We start from the raw sequence: 14379 nt of genomic DNA, 5'->3' as shown, positions 1-14379 counted from the left end.
CTTATCTCCTTTCCATCTATTTAAATTCTATTTTTCAAGATTTGCATCCTGATGTCCATGTAATGTTAGATCAGTAAAGCATAGAGATCTCTATTCTGTCATAAATTTCTGTAACACTTCATATACCAAGAGGTTATTTTTAATTACTTAGAGATAAATTGACTTGTTTTATGTATGTATGTGTGCCTGTATGTATGTATACATGTACATATTTACTTACTGAGTAAATTCTTACTATTTGGCTTATAGTTCTGAGTTTTAACAAAGGTACAGATTCCTGTAACCACCACCACCACCACCACCACAATACAGATACATAAAAATCCAATCACTGCTAAAAACTTCTCTGTGTTGCACATTTGTCATCAAATGTTTCTCTCACCCTTAGTCTCTGATAGTCACTGATCTGTTCTTAATTGCTAAATTTTGCTTTGTTTAGAATGTCATATATATAGAATTATACAGCACATAATATTTTGAGACTATCTTCTTTCACTTATCATAATGCCTTTAAGATTCATCCAAGTTGTTGCAGGTATCAATGACTTGTTCCTTTTTCTTTTATGAGTAGGTATTTCATTATATGGGTTTGCCATGGTTTATTAACTATTCAGGCCCTCAAGGACTTTTGTAATTTCTCCATGTTTTGGCAATTATAAATAGAATTATTGTAAATATTTGTATACAGGTTTGTGTGTAAACATATTTTCATTTTCCTGGAAAAAATATCTAGGTGAGAGTGCTGGACAGGGCTATCCTGAGACATATTGGAGCCAGACAAATAAGGGAAAATCAGTAACACTGATTCTTTCTCTAATTCAAATTTGTGTATTTTTTTCTTCATGGATATTTGCATTAGTTTTTATATTTTACAATATTACACTAAAATAATATTGATCTTGATTATGAGTTTATTTTTTATGCTCACTGGAAGATATGTTTATTGATTCCAGAGAAAGAAAGGAGAGAGATTGAGAGAGAGAGATGGGGAGAGAGAGAGAGAGAGAGAGAGAGAGAGAGAGAGAGAGAGATATCAGTTACTTTCTGTATGTACCTAGAACAGATATCAAACCCACAACCTAGTTATTTGCCCTGACTGGAATTGAACCCTCAACCTTTCAGTGTATGTGACAATGGTCCAACCAACTGAACCACCTGGCCAGGGCTGATTACTGAGATTTCTGACACTACCTTATATTTTGTTCTTTAAGTGAATGCCTCAGTTCCTTTACTGTAATTTCGATGTTATTTCAGGTAAATTTAAATTTAATTTTATGAAAAACTGTTATCCAGAATGCCTGTGCTATTTTGCATTCTCATCATTAACATGTGAGAATTCCAATTTTTCCACATTGTTCCCAGTACTTGATACTGTCAGTTATACAGATGATAATATTGATTATTATAATTATGATTTTAGGCAGCTTATGTTATAGACCTAATCATAGTTTTTATTTTTTCTTGAGTCAATTTTAGTAGTTTGAGTCTTTCTAGAAGTTTGTTTATCTCAGTTAGGTTATGTAATTTGTTGTTATACAATTATTTATAGTAAAATCCTTTATATTTATTCAAGGTCGATCATATTGCCCACTCTTTTAACTCCAGATTTTAGGAAGTAGAATCTTCCTTATTTTTCCCTTTGGTCAGTGTAGCTAAATGTTTATCAATAACTTGATTTATTGTTCAAAGAACCTATTTTTGTTTTTATTGACATTTTTTCTATTGCTTCTTTCTATTCCATCTTTCATTTTATTCATTTTCATTCTAATATTTACTTATTTCCTTATGTTAGTTTTAGGTTTAAGTTGCTCCTCTTTTCCTAGGTCCTTAAGGTGGAAATTTAGATTATTGATTTGAGATATTTTTATTTTTTAACATAGATAATTTTTAGTTACAGTGATAAATTTCTATCTAAGCACTGCTTTTGTAGCATACCTTAAATTTAGCAAGTTCTGTTTTCATTTTCATTTATCTCAAAGCATTTTCTAATTCATTTTTGATTTCTTCTTAAACCTCACAGTTATTTAAGATTGTGTGGTAAATTTCACATATTTGTCTATCATACATTTTCTTTTTTTATTTATTTTTAATTGCATTCCATTGTGGTTGAAGAGCATACTTTGTGTGATTTGTATTCTTTTATATTTATTATGGCTTGTGTTATAGCCTAGCATGTCATCTATTTCATAGAATGTTTCATATGCAGTTGAAATGAATATGTATTCTGCTGCTGTTGAATGGAACGATCTACAGATGTTGGTTGGGACCAGTTGGCTTACTGTGTGGTTCTGTTTCCTTTCTGATCTTCTAATTGTTCTATCCATTATTTAAAATGGGGCATTATAGTATGATTTTGACAATATTCTTCATTCATTTGCTCAATAAAGAATTACTATGCCAGTTTCTTGTTCCAGTCTTTTGTGCCCATAAGGCCACCTTTGCAATTACAGCAAATATCTCCTATTGTTATATTTTCATATTTATTTCTCTCACTGACAGGATTCTTAGCTGCTAGAGCACAAGACCCAATACCTAGCAGAGGAAATGATACATGTTAGAATTTGGGAAATGCTGATTATGAATACATAAATGAAATCATGAAAATATATCAAAAAGATCATTCTTGAGGACTACCTTGATCAGTATTTTTAAATCACAAAAGAAAGAAAACATACATATATAATCTATATGGTTTATAACTTTTTAAATATATTTGATGTCTATCTGTTTTAGGGATTCACTGTCTATCTGGGTACTTACTGATTTTTATATTAAAATATTTTTAAACTGTAAATTGAAAATGGCCATTTAGAAATGTGGGAAGACTGTAAGTGAATAAGATATTTTTGTACTTAGAAAATCTTTGTAGCAAAATGAACATGTGATCAGCTTTCAAAATGTATGCTTTTAGGAGAACAACAAAAATAAAGCAATTTCAATGGCGGGATGAAATTTGCTGATAGTTATATGATAGCTCTGTGGAACACTAATATTTCCTCAAAAGGTATAATCAAGTCTGAATCATTGTGGTTACCCCTGAAAAAAGAGAGACCATGATGGAAGACTATGATATTTCTAATGTTAAGAAAAATAAAAATCATTATTGGTGTGGTAACAAGACTCAGTTTGTTTGTGTTAAGAAATAAGAAAAGCAATTACACTATAGATCACTTGGCAGGACACAAGGCTTTATGCCGATGATAAAAAAATGTCAGCAAGCAAGACAGAGCAGTGATAACTATTATCTGTATTGGTCTCCTTGCTTAAATTAACTGTCTCACTGATGGGTTTATGCTCAGAATGGTCACTACTTTCTGAAGTTAGTTCTAAGCCATAAGGAAGAAGTTAATAATGTAGAAATCAAAGCTGGATATTTTGAAGCCTGTAATTACAACACTGCTGCTCAGAGATATATCAATAATTGATCCATTCCAAATTTTGTATTGTAAGATGGTCACTGTAAATTTCTAGGGTATCTAGAAATGTGATAAGCAGAAAAAAAGAGATATAAAAATCACCTCAGCCAGGTAATGCAAAAGCAAAAATAAAATAGAATAAAAACAAAACAAAAAAAACCCCAAACTCACAAAACCCTAAAAAACAAAAATTGCCCTGTGTGCTGAATTTTCAAATCTAAGAAACAGTGTGACCACTCCATTCAATAATGGATCAGGTTGCTTTCAGTTATTAATTATTTCATTTTATCATTCATTCAATGTATTAAGTATACTTCATACAAAAATGTGCAATTTTAACTGTTGTAACTTGTTCAATCATGGTATCCCTAGCAATCAGTACAGTGCCAGGCATGTAAGAGATTCTTAGTAAGTATACTTGGAAAGAATGAAAATCCCCAAGAACTTTTGTTTCTACAGTAACAAACAAGTTGGTGATGCCTTCAGTGATTGTTGAATGTAAATCTGCCTGGAAGTACATCTAGGTAAAAAGAGAGCCTTGGAATATTTCTTGGGTTTCTGGGGATTGCTGGCATATATAAGTAATTCGTATTTCTAATCAGATAATTTTTTGAAGCTTTTAAAAACATTTTAAAAAGGACAGCCATATGTTTGTTTTATGTTATGGCAATCCTTATCCTTATTTACTGGATAAAGCCGTTACATCTACATATATGGAGTCCTTTTAAAGTAAATTGTTTATTGTAAACAAAAGGATTTTACTGATTGGGTTAATCAGCTCTAAAGAAACAGTTACGGACATGAACTCTTCTGCTAATTAATGAAATGTTCTCCTCAACTTTCCTAGCTTGGTCAGGTTGAAAATATTTCCTTTGTAATCAGGAGCACAACAATGAATTTTTGCTGATTTGGTAAGCAGCACACTGTACTATCCTACATGTTTACTCTGAGAAATGTGTCTCTTGGGTAGGAAATTGATTTTCTTTCATTCAATTTTGTATGTTCATCTGGACTACATAGCACTTGGGATTTGCCCAGAGCCTTTGCTACTAGGAGTTTATTTTAGATGTTCACCATTACAAGTTTCTAGTGTAGGTAAAAATTAACTAAATACATTTCAGATATATTCCACCTAAAATATAATAAAGTAAACTGATTTCATTGCTTTTATGGGCCTTTAAACAAGTAAATTTTTTATTCTTTCTTGGTTGTAGAAAATAGACCATAGAGTTCAGAGTAATTGAACTATTATATTTGTGCCCTTGTTAATTAATCATCCTGTAATATCATCTTGCATGTAATTTGATGAAACAGAGTAACCAAATAATTTCTATTAAAATAAAACAATTCCATCCTCCATTGACTCACTTGTGATTGATTTTGACAGATACAATTAAATAATTCAATCATCAGTTGTAAGAGATTACAATCAAGACAAGTCTTAAAATTCTGGATGATGCTCACAAAGGAAAAGTCTCAATAAATATCTAAAATGAAATGCATGAGTCTTCTGCAAGAATGCCACAATGATTATTTCTGTCTAAATTGAACAACAATTCATTAGTCTAATTTGGCTTTAAATCTGATCTGAAAGTCTGCTTACAGTTAGTTAACTGGAGATGGAAAACAGGCGCACATTCAGGGTCAGAAAGAGGGTAAGGAAGAACAGGTGTATGTCATATCTTACTAAATATACAATTTAATTCAGATGCCAATAAGGCTTTCTTTCAATTTTGGGGGTATCATCCTAATTTTGGTAGACTCTAGTACAGTAGTAGCAGTATTAATGTTAATATTTTGCATATATGCTTAACATTCTATTCCCCAGAATAAAACTGATATTGAATCTTAGTCTTGCTCAGCTTCTCAAAGTAATACATTTGGAGCTCAAGCTTTGCTTTCTTTGTTCCCCTACATTTATTCATTTACTCACAACCCAGTCCCAAGTTAACTACTAGGCTGCCTTTCTATTTTCCCTAGGCCTTTAGAGAACACTAAGATAATTACAGATTAATTTCTTCATATTAGCAGTTGGTTTAATTTTGTATTTTCACTGTGTGTCTTGATGTTTTTAATGTCTTTGTGGTTATTTGACTATGGTTACTATGAGAAAATATGTAGCATATGATTCAGTTTCCTATATAATAAGGTCTGCTTACTTATGCCCTGATATTTAGAGAGAGAGAATCAAAGAGGAAAGTACATCAAAATATTTGTACAGAAGAAACAAAGAAGAAGCAACACTTTTATTTTAGATATACTTAATGGCTGAGTTTATTTTTAATTAATATCCCCAATATAATATTAGGTGTTTGTTTCAAATTAGAAGCAGCTTTTATCTTTTAATCAAGCATGCTTCTGCAAGTGTTCATTTTAAAAACAGCCTCAAAAGAAATATGAAATTGACCTACTGCATTAATTTTCAATACACATTTTCCTACAGGAATGAATGCAGTTATCAGGAATTCTATAATATATGTCAAATGAATTTAAAATATGAAATAAAATTGATTCTTCTGCACTGAACCCTGAAAAATATGAAATAAAATTTGATTCTTCCTCCCTGAGCCTCTTATATTGAGTGAATTACTTAGAATTAACAAGTAACCCAGAAATATCAATATAATATTTAATAAAGATTTTAATTTTGTCTAACTCTGGATCTGAGAATGTAATAATGCAAACCTTGTACATATTGATACTGGTGGATTTAAAAACATATTTAATAGCAAATAGAATTTTCTTCATTAACTGCATTGGATTTGTAGGCTTGGGGTACATTTTAATGACTGAGGTTCTCTCATACAGGTGCAATCACATATTGGTCATGTCCACAGTTATCTTAAGATTTGACTAAGTGGGACATTCAAAATGGCTAACTTTCATGACTGGCGGTTTATGCTGATTGTGTGTTGGCAGCTCAGCTTGTGCTATCAACAGAAGTGCCTACATGCAATTTCTCTGTTATGCATTTCCCATGTAGTTAGATTTTCTACATGATGATTGGTTTCCCATAGAGTGTGTATCCCAAGATAACCAGGTGGAAGGTAGTAAAGCATTTTCTGACCTAGAGGACAGAAGTTAGGCAGCATCTCTTAAGCCACATTCTTTTTTAAATTTTATTTTAATTGTTGTCGCAGTACAATTTTCTTTTACTCCCATTTAAGCCACATTCTATTGGTTACAACTGAGAAACAGAACACAGGGACCACCTTTCAAAGAGAAACATGTTAAAAGATGTGTACATAATCTAATGATGTAAATAAGTTGCTGAATATATACAACTTACTTTTTTGCCTTGGGGAAGATATTCCAAAGTAGGTATTTGAAATCTCAAATCACTCTGGAAACTAGTGGGGAGTGTGTGAGAGAGGTACTGGATGGCCTGGGAACATAGGCTAACCTAATCATATTCAGGATTTGATTAGCTTCCTTGAACCAAATCAACATCTCTCTTTTTTTGGGGGATCAAGAAGACAGTAAGTTGTGATGAGGAAACCCCCCATACTCTGATGGTTATACACTTTTCTTGTTTACTGGGCATTCAAGGAGGGAAACAGGAGGAGAAAATAGTGTATGAGAGCCATGTTGTGGTGGCTAGTCTGTCTCGTAAATTAAATGATCTATAAAACATCAAGGCACCCAGGAGAGGAGGAGAGAGAAGGGGTAGAGAAAGGCTGTTTTAAGAAATACACTTCATTTTTACATGTTTTCATTATAAAAAAGGACCAACGTTTATTAAGGGAAAATTTTAGACATGATGATTCAGGACTGTGATGTGTTCTATTCTGAAGAGTGAGGATAAACAGATAATAGAATCTAAAGTATGAAAATAGTCCATGTACTATTGTTAACAATTATCTTATAATGAAAAGGTACTGAAAATAGTCTGTTTCCAGTAAAAGTCAGAGCTGTGTCAAATTGATGATATGAGACTGCTTACATGATTAGTCATAATCACCACAGTTTTCTTATTCTCTTGTCTTCCCTACATGTGCACCATGCAATTATAATAATTTTTTGTAGCACCCTTACTAGATGTTTATCATATATAATCATTTAGTTTAATTTTTATAAAAATACTATAAAGTATATATTCTGTTCAGTTTACTGCAACACACACCCACATTAGCATACATTTGTACTTACACAATCACAGTGAAGAATGAAGTAAGTTATTAGATGTGACAGTTTGTAGTTTACTGGTTGTCCATTTAGGTACAATTTCTTAGCTCTTGCCTCTCCTTTATTAAAGAGAATCAGAGCCAGACATCAGTTAAAGCAGCAAAGGCAGATTTTAGTGAGAAACTATTGCAATAGAGGAAAAGAGACTTCAGCATAGAATTGAGTTCAAATGCAAATATAAGGACAAGTGGGAATTCATAGACAAAGAGCAACTGAGGGGATCAGTAGATGGAAAGTTAGTAAGAAGATAAGGTTAAGCCCTGGCTGGCGTAGCTCAGTGGATTGAGCGTGGGCTGTGAACCAAAGTGTCGCAGGTTTGATTCCCAGTCAGGGTACATGCCTGGGTTGCAGGCCATGACCCCCAGCAACCACACATTGATGTTTCTTGCTCTATCTCCCTCCTTTCCCGCTCTAAAAATAAATAAATAAAATCTTAAGAAAAAGATAAGGCTAGAGGAATTTTTGTTAAATTGACTTAACAAAATTCCTACGGAAGGCAGGCCAGGGTGATCAGATATTAATGGTGGGGCATTCACCCTAAACTAACCTAGCAGGACTCTTACTAGGATCAGAATCAGCAAGGACGGATGTGGAAGTCCAAGGTCAAATCCTAGCTGAGAAGAGGTTGCAGGGGAGTCTGTCTAAAATCTGTTCAAGGAGAGAGTCTTTTTCACCTCCCTGTGGGTACATTTCAACAGAGACACCCTTATTTACATCCATACTCCAGTCTGGGGTTCTGTGAATTTCAGGTTCAGGCATTTCAATCTATGGTAGACTAAATAACAGAACTGCCAGCTATATTTTCCATTCCAAAAGCTATAAAACATTCCTGTCCCATCAGTTATCTTCAACATTAGCTTTGGTGGATGTTGGCAGAATGGGTATCCTACTGGGCAGTTAATTTAAGGAATACCACATTCAGAAAGAATGATTTCTATAAATACCAGTCATCACACACTGGGTTCTAAAATTTTATCAGAGTGTCACCCTTTTGTATTAAAGTTTATTTTCTAAACCTGCTATCCTATTTTTTTCCAGTCACCCCCGTCCCCCAAAGCATATACAACCCCTTAGTATTTAAACAGAAAAGCTGCCCTGGCTGTTGTGGCTCAGTGGATTAAGCACCAGCCAGTGAACCAAAGGGTCACCAGTTCAATTCCCAGTCAGAGCACATGCCTGGATTGCAGGCTAGGTTCCCAGTATGGGGCATGTGAGAGGCAACCACATATTGATGTTTCTCTCCCTCACTTGCTCCCTCCCTTCCCCTATCTCTAAAAATACATAAAATAAAATAAAATAAAATAAAATAGAAAAGCTTTATTTCATCTATTTTACTCATTTATGCTTCCATATAACTTATTTGAGCAAAGGAGTTCATGGCTAAAAACATAAATCAATAAAACAGATGTTTTACACATGACTAAGTAAAAAAGGAGGCTCTCCTGGAAGACATGCCAGCCACAATTAAAATGGTTTTGTTAGGCTCTGGCTGGTTTAGCTCAGTGGGTTGAGTGTGGGTCTATGAATGAAAGGGTCACTGGTTCAAATCCCAATCTAAGGCACATACATGTCTCAGTTGCAGGCTAGGTCCCCAGTAGGGGATGCATGAGAGGCAACCACACGTTGATGTTTCTCTTTCTCTTTCTACCTTCCTTCCCTTCTCTCTAAAAATAAATAAATACAATCTTTAAAAAATAAAATAAAATAGACTTGTTAGGGTTATGGAAAAATAACTGTGGTGTAGATGTGAATAGAACTTTACAGGTTTGAAAAGGTTATATAGTTGGTACAGTGCCAACAAAAGGCAAGAAAGTGCATGAGCTTTGGAACTAGGTCCAACATTTTTCAACCAGGGGCCTAATATTCCTCTTAAAGGGCATTTAAAAATCCATGGGGGTTGGGATGTTTGGTTGGATATTACAGATATTTAAAGCCTCATAAAAGGGTTATTAAACCTCCTGCCATTCCAAGGACTCCACAGATCACTGGGCCTAATGTTGGGCAGGTACTTCTTCATTACTGACACTCTACATTATTCATTGTCCTCCTTACCCAAAGCCAGCTTTGAGGCTCATGTCATCCAAATCTCCTACCTCTACTCTTTCTTGATATAATTATTTTAAAGACATGGTACAGCTCCCTCTTAAGTAGTTAAGTATCACTCCTTCCTGCACCATTCCTAGCATGGTTCTTCATGACTTTAATATCCACTCAAATGAAGCTTCCAGTGTCATTACCTCTTGGGTTGTTCTGTTCTCTTCACACTTTCAGTAAAAGATCAAGTCTTACTCCTCATCTCACTTTACTTGTGTGGATCATCTGGTGCAGTTCACCCCTCTTTTTCTTTTGAAACAATGCCTTCACGTCACCCTCAGAACATCTTACTTTCTTAGATTTCCTCTTTTGTTACTGACCGTTCTTTCTCAGATTCATTCATTCACTTATGCTTGCTCATTTCCCTAATGTTTTTTTAAAATTATATTTTATTGATTGCCCCAGAACTTGATTTCAGGCTTTTCTCCTATCCACACACCCTCTCTAGGTGATTTTAGCAGTCTAATGATTTTACCATCTATGCTCTAAAGAAACCAAAAATTGTATTTCCAACAGAGGCCTCTTCCCTAGACTTTCCTGACTCATATAACCAATTATGTAGTCAACATCACTATTTGTATACTAATATTTATTCATCCTTATCATAACATCTCCTCAAATTCTTGAATTTCTTCCCAAGGTGATTCTTTTTGAAGTTTTCTCACTCAGTAAATGACAATTTTAATCTTGCATTCTTTCAGGCCAAGAAACTTTGAGCAAATTTTGATTCTGCTGTTTCTGTTGCACTCCTCATCTGATCCATTAGCAAATTTGTCAATACAGTCTACAAAATATAAACAAAATCCAGTGCTTTTCACCATTGCTACTACTGCTATCTTGATTTAAGCTACCAAAATCTTCAGCCTGATTACTATATAGTTTCTTTACTAGTCTTTTCACCTTTTCCAACTATAGTCTATCCTCAGAATAGCCAGAGTGATTCTTTTTTTCTATTTAATAAAATTTTATTTTTCAAAATGCACAGCTGGTGGGACTTGTTGATCATCCATCTTCACCAGAAGCTGGCGCATCCCCACCTTTGGTGTTTCTGGTTAAGTGACTTGAGCTCTATGCTTTGAAACTAGTTGAATATGTCCTTTAGTAAGGAGGTTCTAAAGTGCTACCCTGGCCAAGAAACTGCAGCTCTGTCTCTCAGAGGCAACAGCTGGGGTTATAAGCTTACAGTAGGGAACTTCCTTACAGTTGGTCATATGTTGCTTTGTCAAAAAAGACTAAGTTATTGAGTTTGTCCTGAACTTTGCATTTGGACCACTTCTTTTCAGCCTTGCCCCCAGATTTATCTGTCTTAGGTGACTTTCCAGCATTTTTCTTCTTGTTGTCCTTGGGTAGCACAGCAAAGCTCAGAGAGCAGCTGCTACCATTGCAGCCTTGCTAAGATGTTGGATAAATAAAAACCAGAGTGATTCTTTTGAAGTAATAAGTTTTCACCTTTTGTTTGACCAGTCAGACTCACAGATTCCTTTTTTTTGCGAGTTCCTAAAATCCTTATTTTCTGCAGCATTCATTTAGTTGTTGATACATGCTATCTTTTCAAATTGTAATCAGTTTTGTTTTTATAGGTATTTGTCTATGTGGCTTATTTTCCCAAGCAGATTATCAGATACTTCATAGAGGAACCATTTGTTACACTCATTTGTATCTCCCATTAGGGATATATGATAAACATAGGAACTTAGTATGTTTGCCAAATAAAATCAATAATTGGAGGTAAAATATGTCCTTAATATTGTAGGTTGAGATGTCTTATGTTCTTGGAATTCCAATATTGTGAACATCGCTCTAGTATATAATTTTCCCCATAAAGAATGGTAACATGTAAGAAAATTAAAATCAATCTCTTAAAACTCTCAATGATTCTGTAAGTACAGAGTACATTTTGTGTAAATCTATTGAAACAAATATGCTACTACCATACCCATCTTTCTGCCTATTATAACTTAGGTTAAAGATGAACTTAGCTGATTATAACAAAATGGAAATAATAATGATAACGTAATACCTGCTGAGTGTCTTTCAAATTGTATTTCTTCTGAAAGTTACCCATTTCCTGAACCTCAATTAAAATGACTCTCCAATTTTCTCTGATTAAAAATGAATTAGATGAATATATTTTGCACAGAGCAGAGCATCCACTAAAGTCATTTTAGAAAAGCTTTTTTCTTGTTTCTTCATATAACCTATAGGAGTCCCAATCACATCATAAACCACAAGTTGAAACTTGCTTTAACATTGCATTCTCTAATGTTACCAGCAATTTTTTCTTTCTAAAAGACAAATTTTACCGATTACTTAATTTTTTGCCTCTCTCATCATCAGCAATAACTGACATCTTTAATTTTTATAGTTTTCTTTTTTAAATTGTTATTCAAGTGCAGTGGTCTCCATTTTCCCCTGCCCCACCCACTCCAACCTCCCACCCTCAATCCTACCCCTCCCACTGTCTTTGTCCATGTGTCCTTTATACATGCTCCTTGATGACCCTTCCCTTTCTTTCTCCTGTTATCTGCCTCCCTCCTCCCCTCTGGTTACTGTCAGTTTGTTCTTTATTTCAATGTCTCTGGTTCTATTTTGCTTGCTTTTAAAATAAAACATTGGTTTGCAATTGCAAGTGGGATGACTGGGACAGAACATTGTTTTGCTGGTGATGGTCAAGGACAGACCAGGCTCAGTGACTTGTTACTTTGTCCCTGGTTTTTGTCATTGAAATCCATGCCACTATGAAGTTACAAACCACTCTTCTAGTGCCATATGCTCCTCATGAATGCTTGTGACTACACAAGCCATATCTGTCAGTACCAGGAAACAAGGGTGTTTACTTAGGAAGTCAGTTAAAAAGCAAGCATTTAAAAAGATTTCTCTCACAAGGGAAATCTGGATAATTATATCATTAAGCAATTAAGTCTAAACATAATAATGGCAAAACTATAATAATAAATAATGCACTGTTAGCTATTTTACAAGGAACTGGGCAAAGCCTGGATTTAGGATTACAGTTTGGTTATACATTTATAACACATCCACTGTTCTGAGTCTGGGTTCCTCCTGTTTCTTGTTTTTAGCTCTAAAAGGAAGGCATTTAGGGGATGTCTCATACATGCCACCCTCTTACCTTTCTTATACTGCATTTGTCTGACTGACATGGCTCTACCATGGACCCATGAGCTTCTGGAAGAGCCCTTTGTCCACTAATGTTTCAGTCTTCCTCAAAACCAGTGATGCCCCTGCTTAGACTTTCTCTTCATTTGACAGAAGCCCAACATTGCAGTGGAGCTTTGAGAAGCTTGTGTACATGCACAATCTCAGAGTAGACAGGAGTGGGACACTGTGTTACTGCTGTTAGATAATATCGCCCCAAGATATGATGACTGCTTTCACAACCAACAGGTGCTATGTGTGTCAAGGGCAAACAATCACTATATCCTGGGAGTAAATCTCTGGATCCATCAGGCCCTCTCACTAACATCAAGAGAGCAGTACTTGTATATTTTGGAAATTAGCCCCTTATCAGATGTATCATTTGCAAAAATATCTTCCCATTCAGTGGGTTCCCTTTTCATTTTGTTGATGAAAATGCTTTCTTTTTCATCAAAGAGAAGCAAAAATGTTTATTTTGTTGTGAAAAATCTTTTCAATGTGCTGTAGCCCCATTTGTTACAAAACAAAGTATTTTTCTTTGTTTTCCTTGCTTAAGGAGATGCATTGGCAAAAATATTGCTACAAGAAATGTGTGAAATTTTATTGCTTATGTTTTCTTCTAAGATTTTTATGGTTTCATGACTTACATATAAGTCTTTAATCCATTTTGAATTTATTCTTGTATATGGTGTTAGTTGGTCTAGTTTCATTTTTTTGCATGTATCTGTTCAATTTTCCCAATACCTTCTAATGAAGAGACTGTCTTTACCCCATTGTATATTCTTTCCTAATTTTCAAATACTAATTGAACATAAAAGCATAAATTTATTTCTGTGCTCTCTATCCTGTTCCATTGATCTATATGCCTGTTCTTGTGCCAGTACCGGGCTGTTTTGATTATTATGGCCTTGTAGTATAGTTTGATATCAGGTAGTATGACACCTCCAGCCTTTTCATTTCTTTTTCAAGATTACTGAGGCTATTTGGAGCCTTTACTACTCAACACCAGTAAGACAAACAACATAATTTCAAAAATTGGTAAATGACTTGAATACGTACTGTATGTCTCCAAAGGGGACATACAGATGGATAATAGACATATGAAAAAGTGCTCTACATCACTTATCATGAGAGAGATTCATATTAAAACCACAATAACATATCACTTCACTCTTGTTGGAATGACTATTATCAATTAATCAACAAAAAGCAAGTGATGGCCAGGATGTGGAGGAATGGGAACCCTAGTGCATTGTTGTTGGGAATGCAGACTGGTACAACTACAGTGGAAACAGTATGGAGTTTCCTCAAAATATTAAAAATAGAACTGCTTTCTGACCCAACAATCCCACTTCTGGGAATATATCTGAAAAAACCTGAAACACTAATTCAAAAGAATACATGCACTCTTATATTCATTACAGCATTATGTACAATAGTCAATATTTGGAAACAGCCTAAGTACCCATCAGTAGATGAGTGGATTAAAAAGTTGTGGTGCATTTACACAATAGAATGCTACTTGGCT

The 14379-nt window shown here is 34.4% G+C and overlaps 1 pseudogene; it reads right to left on the bottom strand.

The window, feature by feature from the left end:
- Nucleotides 1-10697: 10697 nt before the first annotated feature.
- LOC123832671 lies at nucleotides 10698-11760 on the bottom strand (annotated as a pseudogene).
- Between the last annotated feature and the right edge of the window lie 2619 nt (nucleotides 11761-14379).

The sequence above is a fragment of the Phyllostomus hastatus genome, unplaced genomic scaffold (genome assembly GCF_019186645.2).
Source record: "Phyllostomus hastatus isolate PE091 unplaced genomic scaffold, TTU_PhHast_1.1 phas_scaffold_200, whole genome shotgun sequence".
Taxonomy (NCBI): domain Eukaryota; kingdom Metazoa; phylum Chordata; class Mammalia; order Chiroptera; family Phyllostomidae; genus Phyllostomus; species Phyllostomus hastatus.
Note: the sequence above shows the minus strand (reverse complement) of the source record. Positions and strands in the feature narration are given on the sequence as shown.